Source organism: Alosa pseudoharengus, unplaced genomic scaffold, assembly GCF_046254945.1.
Source record: "Alosa pseudoharengus isolate Yale_2024_CS ecotype anadromous, Long Island Sound unplaced genomic scaffold, YU_APseudo_1.1 YU_APseudo_1.1_scf_3, whole genome shotgun sequence".
NCBI classification, from domain to species: Eukaryota; Metazoa; Chordata; class Actinopteri; order Clupeiformes; family Clupeidae; genus Alosa; species Alosa pseudoharengus.
This window is the reverse complement of record NW_027468718.1, coordinates 47,415,213-47,439,251: the sequence shown is the minus strand read 5'-3', so window position 1 is coordinate 47,439,251 and position 24,039 is coordinate 47,415,213. Positions and strand designations below refer to the sequence as shown.

Genomic DNA, 24,039 nt, shown 5'->3' with positions numbered 1-24,039 from the left:
ACTGCAAAAATTTTGAAGGTGTATTTCTCACAGCTAAACCAAGTTCGATAGAGAGATACAGTATAGAGAGATAGAAGGTTGGGCTTGTGGAACTTTAGGCTACATGGTCCTCGCTTTAGATTGGGGGACTGCAAAATTTACTACAAATAGGTAAGAAAGGTCTTATAAGCGTATTAGTTATACACCATTAACAAGCATTAACAAGCTGCTTGTTAACACTTACAACTGTTAACAAATATGCTTGTAAGTAACTTAAAAGGCTGCTTATTATCACTTACAAGCTGCATGTTAACAGTTAGTTAATGTTATTAAAGGATAACAACAGTTAACTAACTGTTAGTAATGAATTGTTAACTGCTTATTATGCACTGTTAATACCTAATAAGCACATGTTATTCTAAAGCGTTACCAACATCTGTAAACTATTATTAAATGCTGTATTCTTCATTTATAAAGCATTATTCCTACATTAATTCTCATCTGTAAATCATGTTTACACACAGTTAAAATAGTTTGTTCATAGTAAACACGCATATCTATATTATATTTTTGAATTGACTGTTGTAATACCACTGGGCAGAGGTAGTGTAGTGGATAGGGAGCCGGGTTAACATGCAATAACCCGTAAAGTTGGGGGTTCAAACCCCGGCGTCCACCAATTTGGCCTTGCCCTTTAATTTCATTGACATGTGTAAGTCGCTTTGGGTGAAAGTGTCGGCTAAATGAAAAAATGCAAGTGTAAACTTTATAACTCATTTGTAAATGTGTTGCAAGGCATAAAACGTCCTCACTTTAGATGAACTCACAAAATATCATTAACTAATCACTTGTAACTCCTGAGTTAATTATTAATTATAGTATTAGGAAGTGATTTATAAAATATGTATCCTCACCCTAACTAATCATTAGTGCATGTGTATGTAACAACTGTTAAATAATGGAAATATTACTTAATCAAAAACATATTATTGCATCATTTATTAATTATTAACAATAATGTATGAACATATAGGCTTATTTACTATGAACAAACTATTTATAACTGTGTGAACAAATGCTTTACTGATGATAAATTAGAAATTACTAATGAACAAACCATTAACTAATAAGTAACAAAGGCTTAATAAATGATGAATTGTGCATAGTTATTATAAAGTATTACCTATATGTTTTTATAGCTTTTGACATTGATGCCGTTTAGAACAGAAACATCTGACACCACGTTATTTTCCTCTGCTGATTTATGTTCTGTGGTTGACAAATCTGGCAGCTTTTTTTTTATAAAAATATAGACATAGAACATTTTAAACCATGCAGTCTTAAATTACAAATCAAGCATTGTTTTTCAATAGCTACTTTTCAGGCTTATTGTTTTCTTAAATTATTTAAATGTGTTGACAAAGGACATTTTGTGATGACCTGAATTATGTCTTATAATATGTCAGCAAGCAATGCATCATCAAGGCTGTGTTGTAAGATGTTGATGAAAGCATTTTGCACAGTTAACCATATCCTGTGCACCCATCCATAAGTTCAACAAATGTTCCTTTATTAAATTGAGACTTATAACATTTGTTATCATCAAATGTGTCATTTGCATGATGTAAATTGAGGGAGCAAAATAAAAGCAGTATCGGCTCCAAATATCGGCTCAAGAAAATCGGCAGCCTGTATCGATCATCGGCTAAGGCTGATGGAAAAAAATCGGTATCGGTACTAAAAAATCCATATCGGTCGATCCCTAAGCTGAACTCATTTAATGTTTTGTTCAGTGATTAATTCCTTCAACAGAAGATGTTACAATGTGCTTGGCAGTGTGTGCCCGAATATACCTACGTCCCTCATCCGCCCCTCTTGTTCTCTCCATCTCTCTCTCTCTCTCTCACACTCTGTATCCCTCCATCTTTGTGTCAGAGAATGGGGTCAGCGTGGGTGATCGCTGCTTACTGGCCCAGACAATGTGCTTTGCTCACTAAAAACAACGCACCGACCAACGCACACCACTCTCCTTCTCAGAGTTTGTCTCATCTCCTCTTCCATCTCTGACACCCACACAGTCTGTGTTTGTCTCATCTCCGTTCCATCTCTCTCTCACACACACACACACACTTCTGACTGTTCCTCATCACAAACTGAGTCTGTGAGTATCACAGTTTTTGTGCATGTAAGTGTGTGTTTGTGTGTGTGTGTGAGAGAGAGTTCCGCTTGCGTGGGGGACCGCAAGTCTATCCTCTTGTCCATCCTCGCTAGCGCTGACTTCAGATACCCTCCCACTGCTTAGTGTTACTATGGTGAGGGAACCTTGAGCAGTGGACACAGGCCCCCCATGTGGACTCTCTCTGCTACGCATGCAAATACTTTATTACACTTCACACAACATGGGACAGTGTGCGGGATCTCTCTCTGCTACGCATGCAAATACTTTATTATACTTCACACAACATGGGACAGTGTGCGGGATCTCTCTCTGCTACGCATGCAAATACTTTATTACACTTCACACAACATGGGACAGTGTGCGGGATCTCTCTCTGCTACGCATGCAAATACTTTATTACACTTCACACAACATGGGACAGTGTGCGGGATCTCTCTCTGCTACGCATGCAAATACTTTATTATACTTCACACAACATGGGACAGTGTGCGGGATCTCTCTCTGCTACGCATGCAAATACTTTATTATACTTCACACAACATGGGACAGTGTGCGGGATCTCTCTCTGCTACGCATGCAAATACTTTATTATACTTCACACAACATGGGACAGTGTGCGGGATCTCTCTCTGCTACGCATGCAAATACTTTATTATACTTCACACAACATGGGACAGTGTGCGGGATCTCTCTCTGCTACGCATGCAAATACTTTATTATACTTCACACAACATGGGACAGTGTGCGGGATCTCTCTCTGCTACGCATGCAAATACTTTATTATACTTCACACAACGTGGGACAGTGTGCGGGATCTCTTCTACAAGCATTACTGGTGGCCTTACCTTTTCCGACGCCCCGGTCCTAAAAGAGGTGTGCAAAAGCGCTTCTGAACTGACTCGCTCTGCTAGTCACGTCACACAGGCCTTATATGAACACCAGACAGCAGCTCCAGTGTAGCAGTGTTTAAATCAGCAGCTCAAACACACCAGTGCTGCTTTGTGTGTAAACATCAGCAAACGGATACAGTGTGTACACGCACACAGCCTATACACACACATTTCAACACATCTGACTTGAGACGCAGATCCAGTGCAGGAATGTTTAAATCAGCAGCTCAAACACACCAGTAAACATCAGCACACGGGCCTATACACACATTACAACACGGATACATAGTCTACAGACACACAGGTCTACACACACACACAAACACACGCACACGACAACACGGATACATAGTCTACACACACACACACGACAACACGGATACATAGTCTACACACACACACACACACACACACACACACACACACACACGCGCGCACACACGACAACACAGATACATAGTCTACACACACACACACACACACACACACGCACGCACGCACGCACGCACGCACGCACGCGCGCGCACACACGACAACACGGATACATAGTCTACTACACACACGGGCCTACACACACACACACACGCGCGCGCACACACACACACACACGACAACACGGATACATAGTCTACACACACACACACACACACACACACACGACAACACGGATACATAGTCTACACACACACACACACACACACGCGCGCGCGCACACACGACAACACGGATACATAGTCTACTACACACACGCACACACACACGCGCCACACACACACACACACACTCGCGCGCACACACACGACAACACGGATACATAGTCTACTACACACACGGGCCTACACACACACACGCGCGCGCACACACACACACACACACGACAACACGGATACATAGTCTACTACACACACGGGCCTACACACACACATGCGCGCGCACACACACACACACACGACAACACGGATACATAGTCTACACACACATGGGCCTACACACACACACACACACGCGCGCACACACACACACACGACAACACGGATACATAGTCTACTACACACACGGGCCTACACACACACACACACGACAACACGGATACATAGTCTACACACACACACGCGCGCACACACACACACACACACACACGACAACACGGATACATAGTCTACTACACACACGGGCCTACACACACACACGGGCCTACACACACGCGCGCGCACACACACACACACACACACACGACAACACGGATACATAGTCTACTACACACACGGGCCCACATATACAAGAGAACAGAATCTGTCCTAAAGGCCTAAGCATCAGTAAGAAGTCTGGAGGCTTTCACAGACACACACACACACACACGTCAAGTCCACCTCCAAGGCAATAGTGCAATCAACACATGCATTGCCTCGTAGCTCTGTGAGCATAGGTCCAAATAACAAAGCCATAAGAGACCATTACGGCAGTAGGGCCTCACAGACAGACAGAATCAGAAGAGTGCGATTGGGTGTGCTTGAGAGAGACAGAGGGAGAGGGAGTGTGTGTGTGTGTTTGGCTCGCTCGAGTGTTTGGAGGCCGTGGGGAGAAATCTGCTCTCTCTGCTAGACACACACTGGAGCAGGCACACACAAACTGTTGGGGGTCTGGAAAAAGCTCAACATTAAACACACACACCCTTGAACTCATTGGCCACACCCCCGCAGAGTTTGTGTCAGGGAGTGTGTGTGTGTGTTCACGGAGCGTATGTTCATATTGTCCTTGCCCCTGCAGTGTGCATCAATGAACACACACACACGCGCACACACACACAATCCCAGTGGGCAAGACTTCTGATCTCACCCTCTGTGTGACCTCACCACACCCTCACAGATACCAGCAGAGGTCAGAATGATCACACACACACACACACACACACACACACACACACACACAAAGAGATGCAAACATATTAAAGCAACACCAAAGAACTTTCCCTCTGTCGCACGCACGCTATTTGTTTATCCAGAACCGGCTTTGTAAATAACGATGTCCACAGACAAGGTAGAATATTTTGCATGACTTATAAAAGTATGATGTATTGCGACATCAGATGCAAGTCAAATTTGTAGTTTCTTATGTCTCATTCCATCAAACTACAGATCCGCTACCCGATCTGGCAAACTTACATAGTGCGGTTATAGCCGATAGAGGGCCGCAAAGCGAATGCAGAATTGCCGTTCACCCTGTTACAAGGTTGATGAACCACTGAAACGGTGTGTGTGTGTGTGTGTGTGTTAGAGATTACAGGCACATCATCATGCCAGTGTTTCGCATACATTGAGTTATTTGTGGCGGCCCACCACAATATCAACATTGACCACCACACAATGATTATCAATGTTGTACTATTTCAATTGGATGGAATTCTTTCATTGTAGAGCTATGTGCACCTTTGTAAAGCCTCTACTTGTTTCTCTGTCTCTCAATGAACATACATGCATGTTTAAAAGGCAACATTAATAATCCTGCAGGGCATAGAAGATGACTAAAAGGCTAAATTGTGCTTAATGATGTTTTCTAAACAAAGTTCGGGAGGAGCCCTTAGGGATGATTGACAGCAATTAACTCACCTGTCTTCCGCCGCCAGGGTATTTAAGCCCCGCCTCCTTATCCATACGTCACACGCCGCGGCGCTCGCAAAATTATCCCTCCTCCTCCCCTTACTCCTCCATTTCACTGATAGCCCAGTTACGCATCCTCCTTACACTGGGTCTGGGGGTGCAAGCGGCCATCGCTCTATCGCGATCTCAGCTTCAGGCATTCCATGACACGGCCAGCTACCATGCCAAACACGCGCTTAGCTTATACACTCAGTATAGCAATCATGCCGATGGGCGAACTAGTGAAAATCTGGTTAGCATCATAACCCTGCTGTGCTAATTTGTTAAAAACTTTTGCATTCAAGTTAATTCTGCAAACCGACCACCACAAATAGACTCTCTCGTACACCACCACAAATAGACTCTCTCGTACACCACCACAAATAGACTCTCTCGTACACCACCACAAATAGACTCTCTCGTACACAAGCACAAATAGACTCTCTCGTACACCACCACAAATAGACTCTCTCGTACACCACCACAAATAGACTCTCTCGTACACCACCACAAATAGACTCTCTCGTACACCACCACAAATAGACTCTCTCGTACACCACCACAAATAGACTCTCTCGTACACCACCACAAATAGACTCTCTCGTACACCACCACAAATAGACTCTCTCGTACACAAGCACGTATGTAGGCAAACGCGCGCACACCCACACACATTGAGAGACACACACACACACACACAAAAATGACACACGCACATATTAAGAGACACACACACACACACAAAAATGACACACGCACATATTAAGAGACACACACACACACACACAAAAAGACACACACATATGAGAGAGGGAGATGCAAGCTGCTGTCATCCTCCCTGACCCACTTCTCTTTGATCCAGAACTGCAGTCAAACTGCAGCGCAAGTGGGAGGAGGGGGGATACAGAGGAGAGAGAGAGAGAGAGAGAGAGAGAGAGAGCACATTGATAAATATACAGCATAGTATGTATAGTAAAACTGTATCATTATACATTTCATTTATTATTCTCTCTTTTTAATTATTATCATTTTGTTATTATTGCATTGCATGTAAATGCAATGGACTATTATCACTGTTCTTCTTATCTGTTTTTATTATTCTTCTTCCGACCAAATTTGACGTTTAATGACACTAAAACCACTGAACCGTTTGACGTCATTCAAACACTCCTACAAAGGTCTTGTAACGGACAATTGTACAATGTAATTTTTACATTTGTAAACTTTATTTTTTTTTAGATATTTACGATAAAAGAGCAATAAATTCCCATTGACTTAACATTGCTCTCCATGGCGGCAACTTTAAGCATTATGACGTGACCTGCAGCTGAAAACAATTAACAGCTGAACGCGAGCTACCGCATGAGCTGTGAATCTTCTGAACGTCTTCGCCTGCCGTGGTCACTTTATTTATTTATCTAATTAGAGACAAGGTAAGTGTTCCGGTTTTTTGGTATTTGAGTCATTTATGTCGTCAAACATTATGTAACGTTAGCGTTATATGTATGAAATGATGGGTCACAAATAACTAAACTAACTTTATAACGTTAGGTAACGTTAGTGAAATAGTTGACGTTAGCACCTTACTACGTTGATATGTATTATGTAAAGAAACCCACTGTTAATCAACGTTAATATGTCGTCAACTTTACAGTGACCGATTAGCTGTGGTTTCGATAGCGAACGACAATCAAACGTAATGCACTAATTAGTGCATTAGTTCATAGGCCTACTAACCATCAGCGTTTTAACTACAACGTTAACGTAAACCAGAGAAGTAACGTTAGGCTCTGGTTCGATCAGGTCACTTTCGGCAGAATCAAGCTTATGAATGCAGACTGCATTGATTGTAGCCTAGGCTACTGTGTGAAGGGACCTGATGAAACCCATCATGGGTTTCATTCATGGCATGAATAACGTTAGCTACTTGTTGATGGTCATAACCAGTGATGCCAGTAACGCGTTACTTAGTAACGCGTTAGTCTATTTTTACCACTTTTTTCAGTAACGAGTAATCTAACGCGCTACTATTTACAAACCAGTAATCAGATTAAAGTTACTTATCTAAGTTACTGTGCGTTACTATTTTTGTCATGTTCCTTAATAAAAAGATATATTCTTTGCTTTCTTCTTGTCTTGGGTATTAATGTCATGTAGAGGCTATGCTCACGTTTTCAGCATGAGGACAATTCACGACACAGCGACACAAACGTAAACAACAATGGAGGGAGAGAGAGAGATGCACATTTCATCAGTCATTACTTTGAGTTTGTGTCAGTTAAACATGACAACATTAAGGTACATTGTACATTCTGTGCTGGCGACAAAGTGCTGTCTAGCTAGACATCCCAAGTCTCCCGAAGTTTTGGGAGTCTCCCACATATTGATAGCGGCTTCCTGACGCCCGCAAATTACATAAAATCTCCCGGAACCTAGAGCGAACAAGAGCACGCAAGCCAGACCGGACTTCAAATCAAAGATTCTAGAATCTTTGCTTCAAATCGCGTGTGCATAGCTTAATGCGCACACAACGGAGAGGGAGAGAGAGAGGAGGGGTGCGTTTGTGCCTGAAGCGCATCCAAGACAGAGAGCATCCTGGTCTGTTTTGCTAAATCAACCAATCCGTTTTCAGTGTAAGTGCTTATATCTCTTTCCTCCCAAACATAATTAATCAGTTCAGTGTATCTAGGAATAGAAGCGTCATGGCAGCGTCAGTGCCCCTCAAAAAGGAAGATTTAAGACCCATTTCACATCAGACTACACAAAAGTGTACCCAATTGTCTCAAAAGATTAAAACATAATGATAATCTTGCACACTGCACTGTTTGTAACAGCAACTTTAGCATTGCTCACGGCGGGTTAAATGATTGCAAAAGACTTGTGAGGTGAGTTTAACAAGTGTAATTACATTTGCATATTATTCAGGCCTATAGGCTACAAGATGGCTAGTTGCCAAGGCTACATGAAAAAAAATCTACATATTTTACTATAACAGTTTCTATCAATAGGCCTTCCTTATTTGGTGTACTTAGACATTATTGAACAAACATCTGAATTTCAGTATCTAAGAAGGTTAGGTTGGGATGTCTGCTATACATTGCTGTTAAAATGCACTTCCTATATTGAGCATTGACAAAACCGTTATCATTTTTATTGGGGGTGTTGTCGGCAGCTGCTGAAAGTAACTAATAAAGGAACTTGTAATCTAACTTAGTTACTTTTAAAATCAAGTAATCAGTAAAGTAACTAAGTTACTTTTTAAAGGAGTAATCAGTAATCAGTAATCAGATTACTTTTTCAAGGTAACTGTGGCAACACTGGTCATAACGTTATAGCTTCTACCATTCACATTTTAGTTAAAGCTAGCAAATATGCTCCTGTTTTTATTTTAACAAATGTTTAACGTTGTACACCGCTTGTTTGTGTATCAAATAGGCCAGGCTACGTTTTCATTCTACGCTCCTGATTCTTACGTAGCCTAGCCTAAGTAAACACTATCACGGTATGCTATAGTTCGTCTATTGATGGGTTTAATCAGGTCCCTTTCCACAGGTGTATACAATCAAGCACCTAGATTATGAATGCATTGGTGCTTTATTAATACTCCTGTGGAAAGGGACCTTATGAAAGCCATGAATAGGCTACTGTTAGGAAATGGACCATACAACTAAAGTCTTGTTAAAACACACTACATAAGTTGAGCTATAATGTTTGTGTTGTCAACATAGGCTACAATGTTTACTTAGCCTACTCATTTCTGCATTGTTCTGGTCTATAAATTAAAGTGTAGCCTGGCCCGAGAAGCTTTCCAGTTGTAGTACATTGTAATCTGTAGGAAAAAATGTGGCTGACAGACCTAGCAAGCTGTTCAAGTTATAGCAGTTGGTTATCAAGATACTTAGTATCAGAATTAGGGATGTAACGATATGAAAATTTAACCTCACGGTTATAGTGACCAAAATGATCACGGTTTTCGGTATTATCGCGATATTTTTAAAAGTGTGTTCAATATGTTCAGAAAGGACTAATAGGCCTACACAAGGTGAAATAGTTTCAAAAAGTGTGACAGCATTTACTATTACAAAATATAGGCAAAACCTTATTAAAAGTGCAACATTTAACCAGGGACGCTGGAACTCATTTTCATCTGGGGGTGCTCATAGAGGGGGTGCTGAGGGAGGGTAAAAAAATTGTTACTGAGTAGATGTGATTCTTTTATTCTGGTGCATATTGAGGTGACCTATTGCTACTGGAGAAGGGCATATTTTCATTCACATTCATAGGCCTACATCCTGACTGCACAAACAAACCTGGCTGAGCTGAGCATTCTTAATTTATAGCATAACGTTACCGCGGCATTGTGTGTTGTCCCGTTCACTTTTTCCTTGGTCATGTTTAATTGGCTTTGTGCCACAATTAAATCCATCAAGTAGACAACAGAATCAGTAGGGTACCAGTTTTGTTTCATTGTACAAGGCCTACTGTATGTCAAAAGCAGGCTTGGATAAGCTGAGAAGGATTAAACACACGGTTTCCACACCGTGGTAATCATCCGTGATAATCATGATATTTGAAATGAAAACGGTAATTGTTATCGTCAACATTTTTATCACGGTTTACCATTATACCGGTAATCGTTACATCCCTAATCAGAATGATCCGTCCTTACTCATATGATTATCAACAGCAACAACAAACCCATTGCCTGCAAAGTTTTCTAAGCTGTTAACGTTTTATATGTAAAAAAATATGATTAGCTATCAACTATCCTTAAACTGAAAACAATAAAACACAGAATTCTGCTTTGTTTGCAATGTAATACTATAGGCTAGTATTTAAGCTTAACTACCAGTAGCTTGATGGTACAACAATTGGATTATACTTAGGGCTGGGACAACGCGTCGACGTAATCGATGACGTCGACGCAAAAAATACGTCGACGCAAAATATGAGCGTCGATTCGTCAAGCATAACGTGTGCTGCTAAATATTTTTAATTTTACACCTTCAGTGTTTTTCATACGTTGACTAATCTGTGGCTGGGCACCACGAAATCAAAACCGGCCACCACACATTGATGTTCTATGTTGTAGGCCTGCTATTTAAATTAAAGATAAGATAAAATAATTTCATTGAGCTGCACTTGCCACTTACTCACACAGCCTTTCCTCGCCCCGCCCGCTCTCTCTCGTAACGAGCCCGCTGCTCCTCCTCTGCATGTGCATTTAACAAAATATTCACGATTGTTGAAGGATTGTTGTTGCCACATAGAAGCACTGCATAGAACACAGTGGGCTACATTGCTATTAAATCCGCTTAGCATCGTGACCATGCTGTGCAAATTTGTTCAAAACCGCTGCATTAAAGTTAAAGTAAACTCTGCTATGGTCTTATCACAACATAGTACATTGAGGAGACTAAACGAAGTTAAGTTACAGTATGCAATCAAGCAGTAACCTTATCTCAAAGCTAACGTTAGAATACTGTTTGGATGTCAAGTTTAGCATGCTTACTTGCAGCTGCTTGTATTACTCATGCAGGGCTCATTTTATTGACTCTGTTTGCAAAATCCAGATGGAAATGGAAAAGTGTTTTCCAAGACTCAAAAGTGCTTGTCCAAAAGAGAAGTACAAACTGTTATTTGAACTACGTTATGAATTGCATCCACACATGATTCCCACAAGAACGTCTTAAAATGACTAACTGAAACTTTATTGAATGCTACCTCTGACTCTGACTAAGAATACATTACTTTGCACTTGTAGTTACTTGCACTTCAGCCTTTTATTTTGGAATCTTAATAGCAATAAACATATATTGCAATGTTAAATAATTCATGTTTTTTCATTCTGATATGTAAATAAACATGTATAAGTTGCTATTAGTGAATTAATGGGGAGATAATCGATAATCGAAATCGAATCGGACTGAAAAAATGAATCGTTAGATTAATCGATGCATCGAAAAAATAATCGCTAGATTAATCGTTTAAAAAATAATCGTTTATCCCAGCCCTAATTATACTCTACCTATTTTTATTGTCCTAGAATTGTTGAGAGAATTGTTTAAAGCTTAAACTGTTTACGATGTTAGTCGTTAGGTTAAAAATGTGTCAGCCTAATGTAATGTAACAACTTCACTTAAATAAATGAGTTGTATTGAACGGTTGTACAATTGCAGACATTCCTTGTATTGTTTTGGTATAACTGTTAAACTTGTTTGCTTTTGTCTTTTAGGTTCCAGACCAGACCAGTGGTGATGACCGTGTATGACATTACGTGTGTCCCTGTCTGTGTGCACACCTGTCAACCATACATCTCTGACAATATTGCTAGCAACATACCTACTAACATACATTCTTACAAACATGTGACCATATCTCAACATATCTGTGCACATACCATTTAACCATACTGAGACTTATCCGAGATCTACACTGAGATATTGTAACTTGTATACTTGTGAATTATTCATACCTCTGAATCATACCTGTGCTGTAACAACTGTAAAACATAGCTGTGCTGTTAGATCTCTCTTTTTAGACCTGAGCTGTGCTGTGTGAAAAATAAGATTCTAACCTAAGTTCTGTCTAAAACTGATCATCTAAAGGGCTGACTTTTATTCTTCAGTGTATCACCATCAAATTTGACCTAATACCATTAACTGAGGCCTCTAGCTGTTGCTGCCAGTTCAGATTTACCACTGATAAATAGATCTGTCTTAGGATAATATGATTGGCATTATCAAGTTCTGTATACACAACTGTGATTTTTACTTCAAGCTTGCATTGGTAAGTGTTCATTAGTGTATTCTGAGTATCATTCTGCTGTATTAAAACAAAGAATGTTGATCAATATTGAATTGACAATTTATTTTTACTGACTTGTCATATAGGTCTAAGCTAACATCTAATCAAGTAAGTGGTTTTCAAGAATACTGTAAGACTATGTAATCTGAATAATCATACTGTAAGTAATATAATGTTATACACAGCAGCTTTTTTGCATTTACATGCAATGGTAATTCCCTGGAATTGCATTTTCTAGTTATTATTTTATTTTTATTTTTTAAACAGATATTGTATCTGTGTTGTTTTGTTATATGTTTGCTTTGGCAACACTGCTTCATTGCCAATTGAGAGAGAGAGAGAGAGAGAGAGAGAGAGGGAGAGAGAGCCACACTGACAAAGTACAGACTCAGTGAACATAGCCTGGCAATAGAAGTGGGAAGGCACAGACAAACATGGCTGCCGAAAGACACTAGACCAGGGGTGTCAAACATACGGCCCGCGGACCGGATGCGGCCCGCTAGATGGTTTAATCCGGCCCAGATTTGTAGAGAATAAATTTCTGACGATGTCAAAAAAACAAAAAAAATCTCTAGCCCATTCCTGTGAGGAGTTATGAATTTTCAAAGAAATAACCGAAATGCTCAATTCAGCCGCTAGGCGCAGCCAAAAAACAAAAAAAAAGTTTGGAGTTGACTGGTCCTGTGCTGTCAGTTTGGCTACATTGTCGGGAGAAAAGCAGGCGTTGCGACAAAATTCAGAGACAAAGTGCAGCCTGCAAACGGAGGACAAGATGTTTGGGCATTTTATTGTATTTTGCACCAGGAAGTGTTGTGTTGTAAAACACTAAACTTGGATCATGTTAAAGTGTGGTTGTGCAAACTGTACATTTAATCAGGTCGCGAGGTCTGACTCACCGTCAGTTTGACTGTTTTCTTAGTGATAATGGCATTCTGTCTGGCTTACCATACCACGCTGTAGTACGGTGGTTAAGCCGAGGTGCCGTACTCAAGCGTTTCTTTGAACTACGAGAGGAAATTGGACAGTTCTTGGAGAAAAAAGGCAGACCAGTAGCAATTTAAATGCCCGGAATGGGTGCAGGATCTGGCCTTTATGGTGGATAGCCTATTACACAGCACCGCCACCTAGCCTACAAAATTATTTGATCTGATGTTACCTAATCATAGCAGTTGATCGTATTGCTCATGGACTGCTAACTTATGTTTGTTAAATTCATTTTATTTTTCATGCATTTGCACATTTACATTTTTAAGGCAGGATGTTAACTTTCTTCATAGCTCCCACTTGAGTTTAGTGTGGTGAGTTGGTCCAGGTGGTCAGATGTAAAAATGTAGGCCTATCCACTCAACTATAAAAATAAACCAGTTGTTTATGAGAGTGAAATGCATTTTATTTCAATTTCATTGGCCTCTCTGGATAAATGTGTAATAATCTAATATATCCCTTGTGATCATGTAGGCTACAAATGTAGGCTGAAGGGTAAAGCATAGCCTACTGAAAAAAACTAAGCTGGAGATTTGGAGTTGTCAAAGGATGTTTTGCAATTATTTCACTGGTCCGGCCCACTTGGGATCAGATGGGCTGTATGTGGCCCCTGAACCAAAATGAGTTTGACACCCCTGCACTAGACTGTGCCACCACTGTGACCTAAACACAGAGATACACTTCCTGACACAGTGCACAAAATATGTTAACATTAGAAGAACTTATTTTGAAAAGATGACAAATGTCCTCCCTGAATTCCTGCAAGCGAGCGATGAGGAGAGGCTTTCATTCCTCACTGGAGAGAAAGAGAAATGCCTCCTCCTTGCCGCTCAATACGTATATTCCTGCCATAATGAAAGGACCTGCTGATGTGAAACTTACACTACCTAAATATGAACATACACTCATACACACAGACACAGACACACACTCTAAAAAATGCTGGGTTATTTTTTCAACCCAAACGCTGGGTTGAGGCTGTTGGGTCGTTTTGTTTGGTTGTTTTTACTCATATTGGGTCATTTCTGTAACCCAGCTTGCTGGGTTGATAGTTTATCACTGCTGGGTTGATAGTTTAGGGCTGTGCTCCCCCTGTCCCCCACCTGACGTGGAGTACACTACCCAGCACCAGGGTGACTTCAACACAGCTGCATAGTTATTTGAAGGTTGAGAGAAAAAAATCGGCAGGCAGGCATATTCTTTCAACCGTCCAGTCCAGCAGCTGTCAACATGCAATGGAAATCAGGTGATTTCGGAAGGTATGTATCTGCTTTTATTTATTTATTTTTATCCAGACGGATTTTAAAAGTCCACCCAGAGACATACCCTTCGTGATATCAAGGAATATTCTGCCTGCCATTTCGTTCAGCTTCAAGCAGGTTAGCAGGTGTCATTCATTCCAGCTAATATAAGCTACTGTTAATGTTAAATCTACACAAAGACAGACTCATAAAACATATTTCTGTATTCACTGGGTAGGAACTGCTGAACAGAAACAAAACAAACTTTTACAACGAACTACAATTAGCATACCAGCAGCTGGTAGGTAACGTTAACGTTAGCAGACTTGGAAACTTTATGCTAATTAAATATGCTTCGTGGCTATAACGTTTGTCAACTAGCTAACACAGTCGAAGTAGTCTCTTCACAACACACGTAACTTACGATAATAATCATGCCAAACAACATCTTATTAAATCATTCAGGGTAGCCTCATATTATAGCCATGTAACTTACCGGGTGGTTCTTGGTGGTAACATTAACTTGGATTCACTAAGAATGTGTTAACATAGCTAGCTAACGTTAGCACTGCTGACTGTCAGCCTAATGTTAGGCTAACGTTAATGGTAATGTTACCTGCTAGTGTTATCAAGCTCATCTGACATAAACGCACGTTTTGTATTACCGGTATTATGTTTAAAACAACTCCATAATATAAGGTGGTCATGGTTTCCGAGTGTGTTGCACTAATAATTTGTCTCCTGGTGGATTTTTATGTCTGTCAACATCATTTACTGGTAATGGTTCATGCACGTCTTGATATAAAGTTTTGTAGGCTAACCGTGATTAAAATGCACTCTTTTTTTCTTTGATTGACAGGACTGACCCCCAAAACGGACTTTGGAATCTGCCTGCCTTCATGGAAGTATCACATGCATTTTATACTAGGCTATCTATTCAAAAATAAAGAAAACTATCAAATAAATAATTATGTTTAACTGTTTTATTTCATTGCATGGCTTTTGATGGACATTTAATATAGACTGTCTATATCAGGCCTAAAGCTGTTAACAGAAGGTGTGCCTTTCAAGTAAGTAAATACAAACTTTGAGTTATTACAAGTTTGTACAAGCAGAGTATTTTAAAAATCAACCAGTAGTTTTGGGGGGATTTGGTTACATAACCCAAACGTTACGTAACTTTAACTAAACAGTTGTGTCAACATAACCCAACATATTGGTTAAATGTCAACCCAGTTGTTGGGTTAAATTTAGTAACCCAATTTGCTTGGTTAAGATAACCCAATGCTGTGTTGGACCACATTTTACTCAGCGGCTGGGTTGAAAACAACCCAGTTTGGGTTGTTTTCAACCCAGCATTTTTTAGAGTGCACACACACACAAGCCCACACAAACATGCAGACACACACACACACACCCTTCTCCATTGCCAGAGTTCATAATTCATATTTGTGTACAATTATCATTACTCTGTTTTATTTGTGTGTTTCCCCCTCTTCCCCTCCCCATTTGATGTATTTGACCCAAATGCTTTGGCAATACTGTACAACGTTATGGTCATGCTAATAAAGCTCCTTTTGAATTTGAATTTGAGAGAGAGAGAGAGAGAGAGAGAGAGAGACTGAGACGGAGACAGACAGAGAGAGAGAGAGAGAGACGGGGAGAGAGAGAGACGGAGAGAGAGACGGGGAGAGAGGGAGAGGGAGAGGGAGAGAGAGAGGGAGAGAGAGAGAGAGAGAGAGAGAGAGAGAGAGAGAGAGACATCACTTATTGGAAAGAAGTCACTAAAACACAACCTAAATTACAATGTTATTTGGCCCTAAAACGAGAATACACAACAGCTACTTACCTGAGTACACTAAAAGTCCCAAAACTTAGGAAAACCATGACAATGTGTAACAAATCGCCCTTATTCGAAAGGACTGTTTGCCACTACGCACAAATAAGGTTACGGGCGGATCCAATCAGCAAGAAATCGTGCTGGTTCATATATTACAGTGTATATTACAGTGTACATTACAGAAAGAAACCCAACATATGAGATTGTTTCACTTTGTATTTGTAATGCACGTACTCGCGGCCACTCTGCGCACAACTGAAGGCCCGACACACAATTAACAACAAAGTTTCACAATAACAAAACCCCCTCCAAAGTTCAGTGCCCAACAGTCCAAAACACAAACGTGATCCCCGGAATAGGTCAAAGTTCTTGCGCTTACAGTTTGTCGAGAAGTCGTTCCCCCATATAGTTGCGAAATGCAATCTCACCAAAACACACACACGCGCGTTAGGAAAAGGATCCTTTGCTTGATGTACTCCAATGACTTCTGAAAAGGAATGTTAATCCACAGCACTCACGGATACAGAGGACGAATCACGGTAAATCCACCATGCAAGGCCTCTAACGCGCGTTACTCCACACAGCCGGCTTCACACAGGTAACTCTCGGGGCTGAGCGCTCTCCTCGCGCCTCCATTTAAACGTGCAGCAAAAGTCACTCCTACCCAAAACGCGCGTCCAACAGTCAGCTGACATCAAATTTACATACATGGCATATTAAACAGAGAGAAAATACTAATACATTTTCATGCAAACCACCATGTAAAAAGGTGATTTTGGCAACCTTTACAAATGTACTAGCCTGGTGTTACCATCCTACGTACTTCCGGCAAAAATTTGATTTCAGCCTCGCACGTAGTCTGGCCCAACAGACAGTATGCGGTTCGCGTACAACCGCGCCAATCAGCGAACAGTTGAGTGATGACGCGGAACTTGCCTGCCGAGTTGATTGTTGTAGTCCAGCGAAGCTTGTAGTTCAACATTATCGCAACAATGGCGACGGAGGAAGAGACGCTAGAAGCTATCCGCAAAGTTGTCTCAACTCTCGAGGGCATCACGCAATTAAAGCAGGAACAAGAGGCTTGTCTTGTCAATTTTATAAATGGCAAGGACGTCGTAAAACTCTCCTTCCAACTGGAAAAAAAGTTTGATTTATCAGATGGTGATTACTAAACCTAAACGCACAAGTGTACTACATGCATCACTACTTTTCATGTTTTCAAATAAACGTTTGCTGCTCGTTATTCTCCCCCCTACTCTCAAATTACCTTTACAAAATCAATGCGGCCTACTTAAGGAATGGAATGTTTGCTACTAGCTACCCTACCGAGCGGGGCTCAAGGCGAGGCTGTGTGTCTTGACGTGAGCTAGCCGGTTACCAAGCGGGGCTCAAGGAAAGGCTGCTGTGATTGTGCTTGACTGGGACTAGCGGTTACTGAACTGGGCTCAAGGTAAACCGCTCCGTGTTTGACAGAGGCTAGCCTGTGGCCGAGCTGGGCTCCAGGCGAGGCTACCGTGCTTGTGGACAGTAACGTTAGCCAGTCACCGAGCGTGGCTCAAGGTAGGCTGCGTTGTTTTTGAGGCAAGCTCCAGGTTAAATAACACGTAGGTCGTCAGTACAACTTATCCGAGAGTGTAGTCTGAATAGCCCGTGGAGAACAAATTAAGCTCCGACGAAGTCACCGGGCTGCGTAGAACAACAATCGTCTGATAAGCGGCGAGAAGAGATAACAGGGAAAACTGGCGTGTGACAAGAGCTGATATAATCTCGGCGACGTGACGCTTTTGGCGTACAACTCTCGGTCTGTGGCTGGCGCAAGTTAGAGATATATCCACTACGAAGAGACTGCCCTAGCGGCCAGGTAGCCTGCATACTAGCCAGCGGTCTGTTTACTACTGAGAGCAGAAGAGCCTGAAGCGGAAGTGGTAAGCGTAAAAGCCTGAACTCCGGCGCACAGCACACGTCATTACCAAACGTTGCTGATTGGTTAAGGGAACTCCAATGATTTCAAACCTCAAAATAAGCATCCGCCCATTACGGAGACGGATTCTTATTACTTTGTTCCAGACTGTATGACGAAGAGAAATCGTAGTCACAGGCGGTAAGGGCCAGGCTACAAATGTACAGACTCAGTGAGCAGTCTCTACATAGAAAAAGGCAGACACAGGCAAACCTGGCTGCCCAGAGAGGAGAGGCTATGCTCACACTGCAGCTTGGGGGCTGTGGAGACAGAGCTCCACTTCTTGACAGAATGTCCGAAATATGATGAAATTCGAACATTGTCATTCAGTAAACTAAATTCAATCCTCCCTGAGTTTCGAACTTTGACAAATGAGGGTAAATTGCCTTACATCCTCGGAGAGAACGAGGATGTGGCCATTGTGGCTGCAAAATTTGTAGCAGCCTGCCATAACCTGAGGGACAGCCAGTGAGGCCACAGCCATAAACAATAATAGGATTGTTATTATTATTAGAATTGTCTCTTAACTTTTATGTCTTACTTCATTTACAGTTCTGTTAAACATTATTTTATTTATATTTTTGTGTACATGTAATTGAGCTTTGGCAATAATGTTATTGAAACATTCATGCCAATAAAGCTTTCTTGAATTGAATTGAATGGCAACTCCTCTGACACCACAAAAATGAGAGATGCGATAGTTCAACTTGAACAGGACTACATCATGTTCAAAGAGGAAACCGCCCTCAGCTTACAACAACTTCCAAGACCAAATCATCCACCCTGACAGGAACATGGTGTAACAACTTTGCTCGGCAGTTAGGCAGCTGGAGGAGGCCAACCAAGAGTTGCGGCAGGAGGTGAGGTCTCTGAAGGAAGAGCTGTTGAGGATGGCACGGCACAGAGAGAATCCAAGGGATCATACCCTGGAAAGCAGGAACAGTGAGCCATCAGTCAAAAATCCCATCTTGTCTGAAAGTGCCACAATCTCTGTCAATGTGCCTGTAGCTCCAGCTTCACCTCATGACCAACCTCCCAAACCCCAGCAACGAATCTGCCAAAGCAGACCACCCTCCTCTTCAGCAAACATCAGTCAGGGACAACAAGGGACAAAGTCTCAAAGCAAGGAAAAGGATAACATCATCATCCTGTGCGACTCTAATGGGAATCATCTGAATCCCAGACGACTTTTCCCTAGAAGACAAGTCAAGAAGTTTTGGTGTCCAACGACACACACAGCTAAGGACATAATACAAAAAGGCTTACTTAATAATCCATCTCACATAATTATCCATACAGGGACTATTGACCTTAAAGAAAGGAGAACTGATGTGGCAGAAGCCTTAATCAGCACCATCTAAATTGCCACACAAAAAACATCCAGATTCAAAGGTAATCATTTCATCTATACTTCCACGACGGGATATTCCTGTAAGTGTCACTGAAAGAATCAACGGCAAAGTTGTGTCCTTCTGTGCTGATATACCCAACGTAAAGGTTGCACACCATACAGACATTACCATTAGACATTTATATGACAATGTCCACATACATAAGGAGGGCATGAAAATATTTGCTAAAAAACTCAAAGACACAGCATTAAATAGAGTGAGAATACCATGCTCTGAAAGCAGCAGGCCAAACATCATCAAAGACAACCAAAAACCAGTTGAGACGCATAGGCCTACCTATGCAGCAGCCGTCTCTAACAAAGGTACTTGTAGAGATCTCACTCAGATAACAACAATGCTTCAACTTATATATGATAGTCTCTTGCATTAGTGCAACTTATATATAATAGTCTCTTGCATTAGTGAAAAAAAAAAAAAACTTTGTATGAATATTCATTTTGTAAATGTGAAGACATAGGACTTTGTGTGTGTGTGTGTGTGTGTGTGTGTGTGTGTGTGTGTGTGTGTGTGTGTGTACAATTACTTTTATTATTTTTCATTTCTTTTCTCTTTTTTTTAATAACCTGCAGTTTTGTTTTGTTTTTCCTTTCTTTCTTTTTTTATTATATATGTGGGTTTTATTATATATGTGGGTTTTATTATATAAGTGTGTAGACTACGCTCAGACGTACAGTATTCTTATGTTTGCCTATAGACATAATCATTACCTATCTGCACAGAAATATCAATAGGCATAGTTGGAGTGTGTAGGGGGAGGGGGGTATGAGTGTCTGAGTGTGTAAATATGTGTATAGAAACTTAAAAATGTCTACTTGTCAGTCTATCTAATTGTATACTATATGTCTGTCTTATATGCATAACATTCGTAATCAACATTGCATACCTGTTTGTGTGTGTGTGTGTGTGTGTGTGTGTGTGTGTGTGTGTGTGTGTATTAGTGCTGGGCGGTATGACCAAAAATGTATATCAGGGTATTTTTCTAAATTCTATGACGGTATTTTTTCCCCATGCATAATCAGATGTTCACAGCATTTTCTACAGGTTGAGAGGAATTGCTGCAGTACATTGACTAAGGATGGTCTATTTTACTGTTATGATGTAGAATAACTCCACACTAGTGGTAATGCAGTTTTGCATGGCCCCAGAAAATGATGCTGTTTACAAGAGCCACTCATGATTCTAATGAAGAATCTAATCAGAATGCAAAGACAATTGCAGTCAAAATACAGAACTTTTACAGTGCAAATTTCACAAACATCTTGTAGCCTATAAAACCAATACAAAAAGTAGTGCAACTTTATACTTGAAAATTATACAATTTAAAATGAAACACCTCTGCTAATATGCTTACTCTGTCAAATAGGCCTATCAGAAACATGCCTTATTGTTATTGTGCGGTTTACATGACGTTAGTGGTAGGCTAACGTTAACTCCATGTGGATGTCTTGTTAGCCTGCCATGAGCTTCGGTTCGGTTCGCTAGGCAAAGCATTAACAAAAAAGTTTGTTTTGGTGCACTGATGACAGTCAGGATAATTTCTAACTAGCTAGCTAGTATTGCTCAGTGCATGTCTATAACATGCTTTACTTGCTACCTGGATAATTTCAGCGAATATTCTTAAAGTGAGATGAATGATAATCTCATTAAACTTCACTGTGTTCAGTGGGTTGCTAACTAACGACATCACCTACTAGCCAGCTAGTTACAGCTGTTGAACAATCTCAATAGAATTTTCGTGAAGGTAAGTCCCTTTCAATGCAGTATCCCTTAACGTTTTTCCTTAACTAAAGAAACAATTTAATGTATTCTGTGCAACACCCTTAAATAAACCCCTTATCTAAGGAGAAATTAAGCCTTAAGGGTCATACTTCAGGGGAAAAACTTTTACCCTCACTATGCCTCACAGTGGCACCATGCGTGCGTGTGAAAAAAGTCCCGTCTGAAACACTGTCGCGTGGCCCAGCGTTCCAAACGTTGTGTAATCAAATACACCGCTATGGCGGTATATTAAAAAATCGTATCATAACGAAAATATACACCGGTATACGTTGTGAACCGGTATACCGCCCAGCACTAGTGTGTATGTATCTGTGTGTCTGTGCATGTGTGTGCAAGTGGGTGTTTGTGTATGTATGTTAGAATATGTCTGCGTCTATATATGTCAGTGAACTTAAACATGTATGTATTTGTCTGTGTCTCTGTGTTGAGTGTTCACAAGTCTGTTTGTCTTCGTAGATATAATTTACTTCTATTAATCATCCCAATATAAAATGCGGCAGGAACTCAGGGGGAATTGTTGTTTGGTTTAAAGAAGCCATTAATAAATACATATATGTAGTAAGAAAAGGATCATCACATATATGGTTGAAACTATCAAAAGAACTCACAAACTCAACACAGGACACTTGTTTATGTGCCATATCCTCCTCTTGAATCTCCATATTACAGTGAAAACATATTTGAAACGTTAAAATCTGACATCATTGAAATCCAGTCATTTGGGAGGATTCTAATTATGGGCGACCTTAATGCAAGAGTAGGAACCGATTTAGATTACATTGACATATCTGGATTTAAACATGTTTCTTCACTAGAACAAAACATCAATATAAGTAGTCACAGGAACAATTTTGATAACATTATCAATAAACATGGCAAGGAGGTTTTACAACTTTGCAAATCTGCAAATCTCTTGGTCTGTTTATTGTTAATGGCAGAACAAGGGGGGCGTCTCTGGGTAAATTCACGTATTGCTCACCCCTAGGCAGCAGTGTGGTGGATTATGCTATAACAGATTTAGATCACAACCAAATAAATTATTTCAAAGTAATGCCACAGTTGCCTCTGTCAGATCACTGCCACATTATAATTAGCTTAAAGAAAAATTCCAGTATAGAACATCAAAAACCTACGAGTACACTACACCCACTTCCAGTTCAATACAAATGGAGCGATGACAGACTAGAGCAATACACATCCCAGTCAAATTGCATCGAGGTCGAAAACATGATCTACTCCTTCCTGTTCACCAAATTTAAAAAGTCTAAAGATAACATCAATGTAGCAACCAAAACATTAACAACAATATTTTCTACAATAGCCAAAAAATCTTTAAAAAGACAAGGAATAGTTAATAGCAAGAAAAACATAAAAAATAAATGATTTGACAAAGACTGCCTATTACTAAGAAAAGAATTAAGATCTTATTCAAACCAAAAACACAGAGAACCAGCAAATCAGGAACTTCAAATAAAATATCATAACACCATACACAAATACAAATCACTTCTAAAACGCAAAAAAGCCAATCACATACATAACCAGTTAGTAGAAATTGATGATGTGTTAGATCAAAACACTTTTTGGGACCTGTGGAAAAACCTTAACAACTCCAAAAAAAATTGTATCCCAATAGCAAATGGAAAAACATGGGTTGACCATTTTGAAAATGTATACAAAAGAGATGAACTAAACCTGGCACAAAAAAAACTAACAACCCATTTAAAAACACCTGAAAAAACACAAAAAGATAAATTAAATGAATTAGACTCAGCTATAACATTATCTGAATTGAACACTAAAATAAAAAAACTGAAAAATAGAAAATCATGCGGCACTGATGGAATTTATAATGAAATGTTGAAACATAGCACCCCCAAAATTAAACAAGTAATCCTGAAACTATTTAATTTAATATTATCCTCAGGCCACTTTCCTGACCAATGGAAAATTAGTCAGATCACCCCCATATACAAAAATGGTGACAAATTTAACCCAAACAATTATAGAGGCATATCACAAGGCAGCAATTTAGGTAAACTATTCTGTAGTATAATCAATAACCCAATTTCAAACTTAATCCAAAAAAACAATATATTAAGCCCCTCTCAAATTCATTTCATACAAAAAAATAGAACAACAGATCATATTTATACTTTACAGACACTGATACAAGAAAACGTTACAAAGGTCAAAAACAGAAAAATATATGGATGCTTTGTGGATTTCAGCAAAGCCTTCGACTCCGTTTGGCATGAAGGTCTCTTGCTGAAACTACTTGATTTTGAAATTGATGGTAAAACATATAACATCATTAAAGACATGTATGACA

At 40.3% G+C, this 24,039-nt stretch overlaps 1 protein-coding gene across 5 annotated transcripts in view; it reads right to left on the bottom strand.

Moving 5' to 3' along the window:
- LOC143100909 (abl interactor 2-like) overlaps positions 1-24,039 on the bottom strand; it is a 106,481-nt gene that overhangs the window by 48,844 nt on the left and 33,598 nt on the right. The window contains exon 1 of one of the 5 annotated variants that reach the window (XM_076264502.1): positions 16,985-17,368. The exons of the other annotated variants lie outside the window; for them this stretch is intronic. The gene's annotated coding sequence lies outside the window, so the exon portion shown is untranslated. Of the gene's footprint in view, positions 1-16,984; positions 17,369-24,039 lie in introns of those variants that run through there. 5 annotated transcript variants of the gene reach the window in all.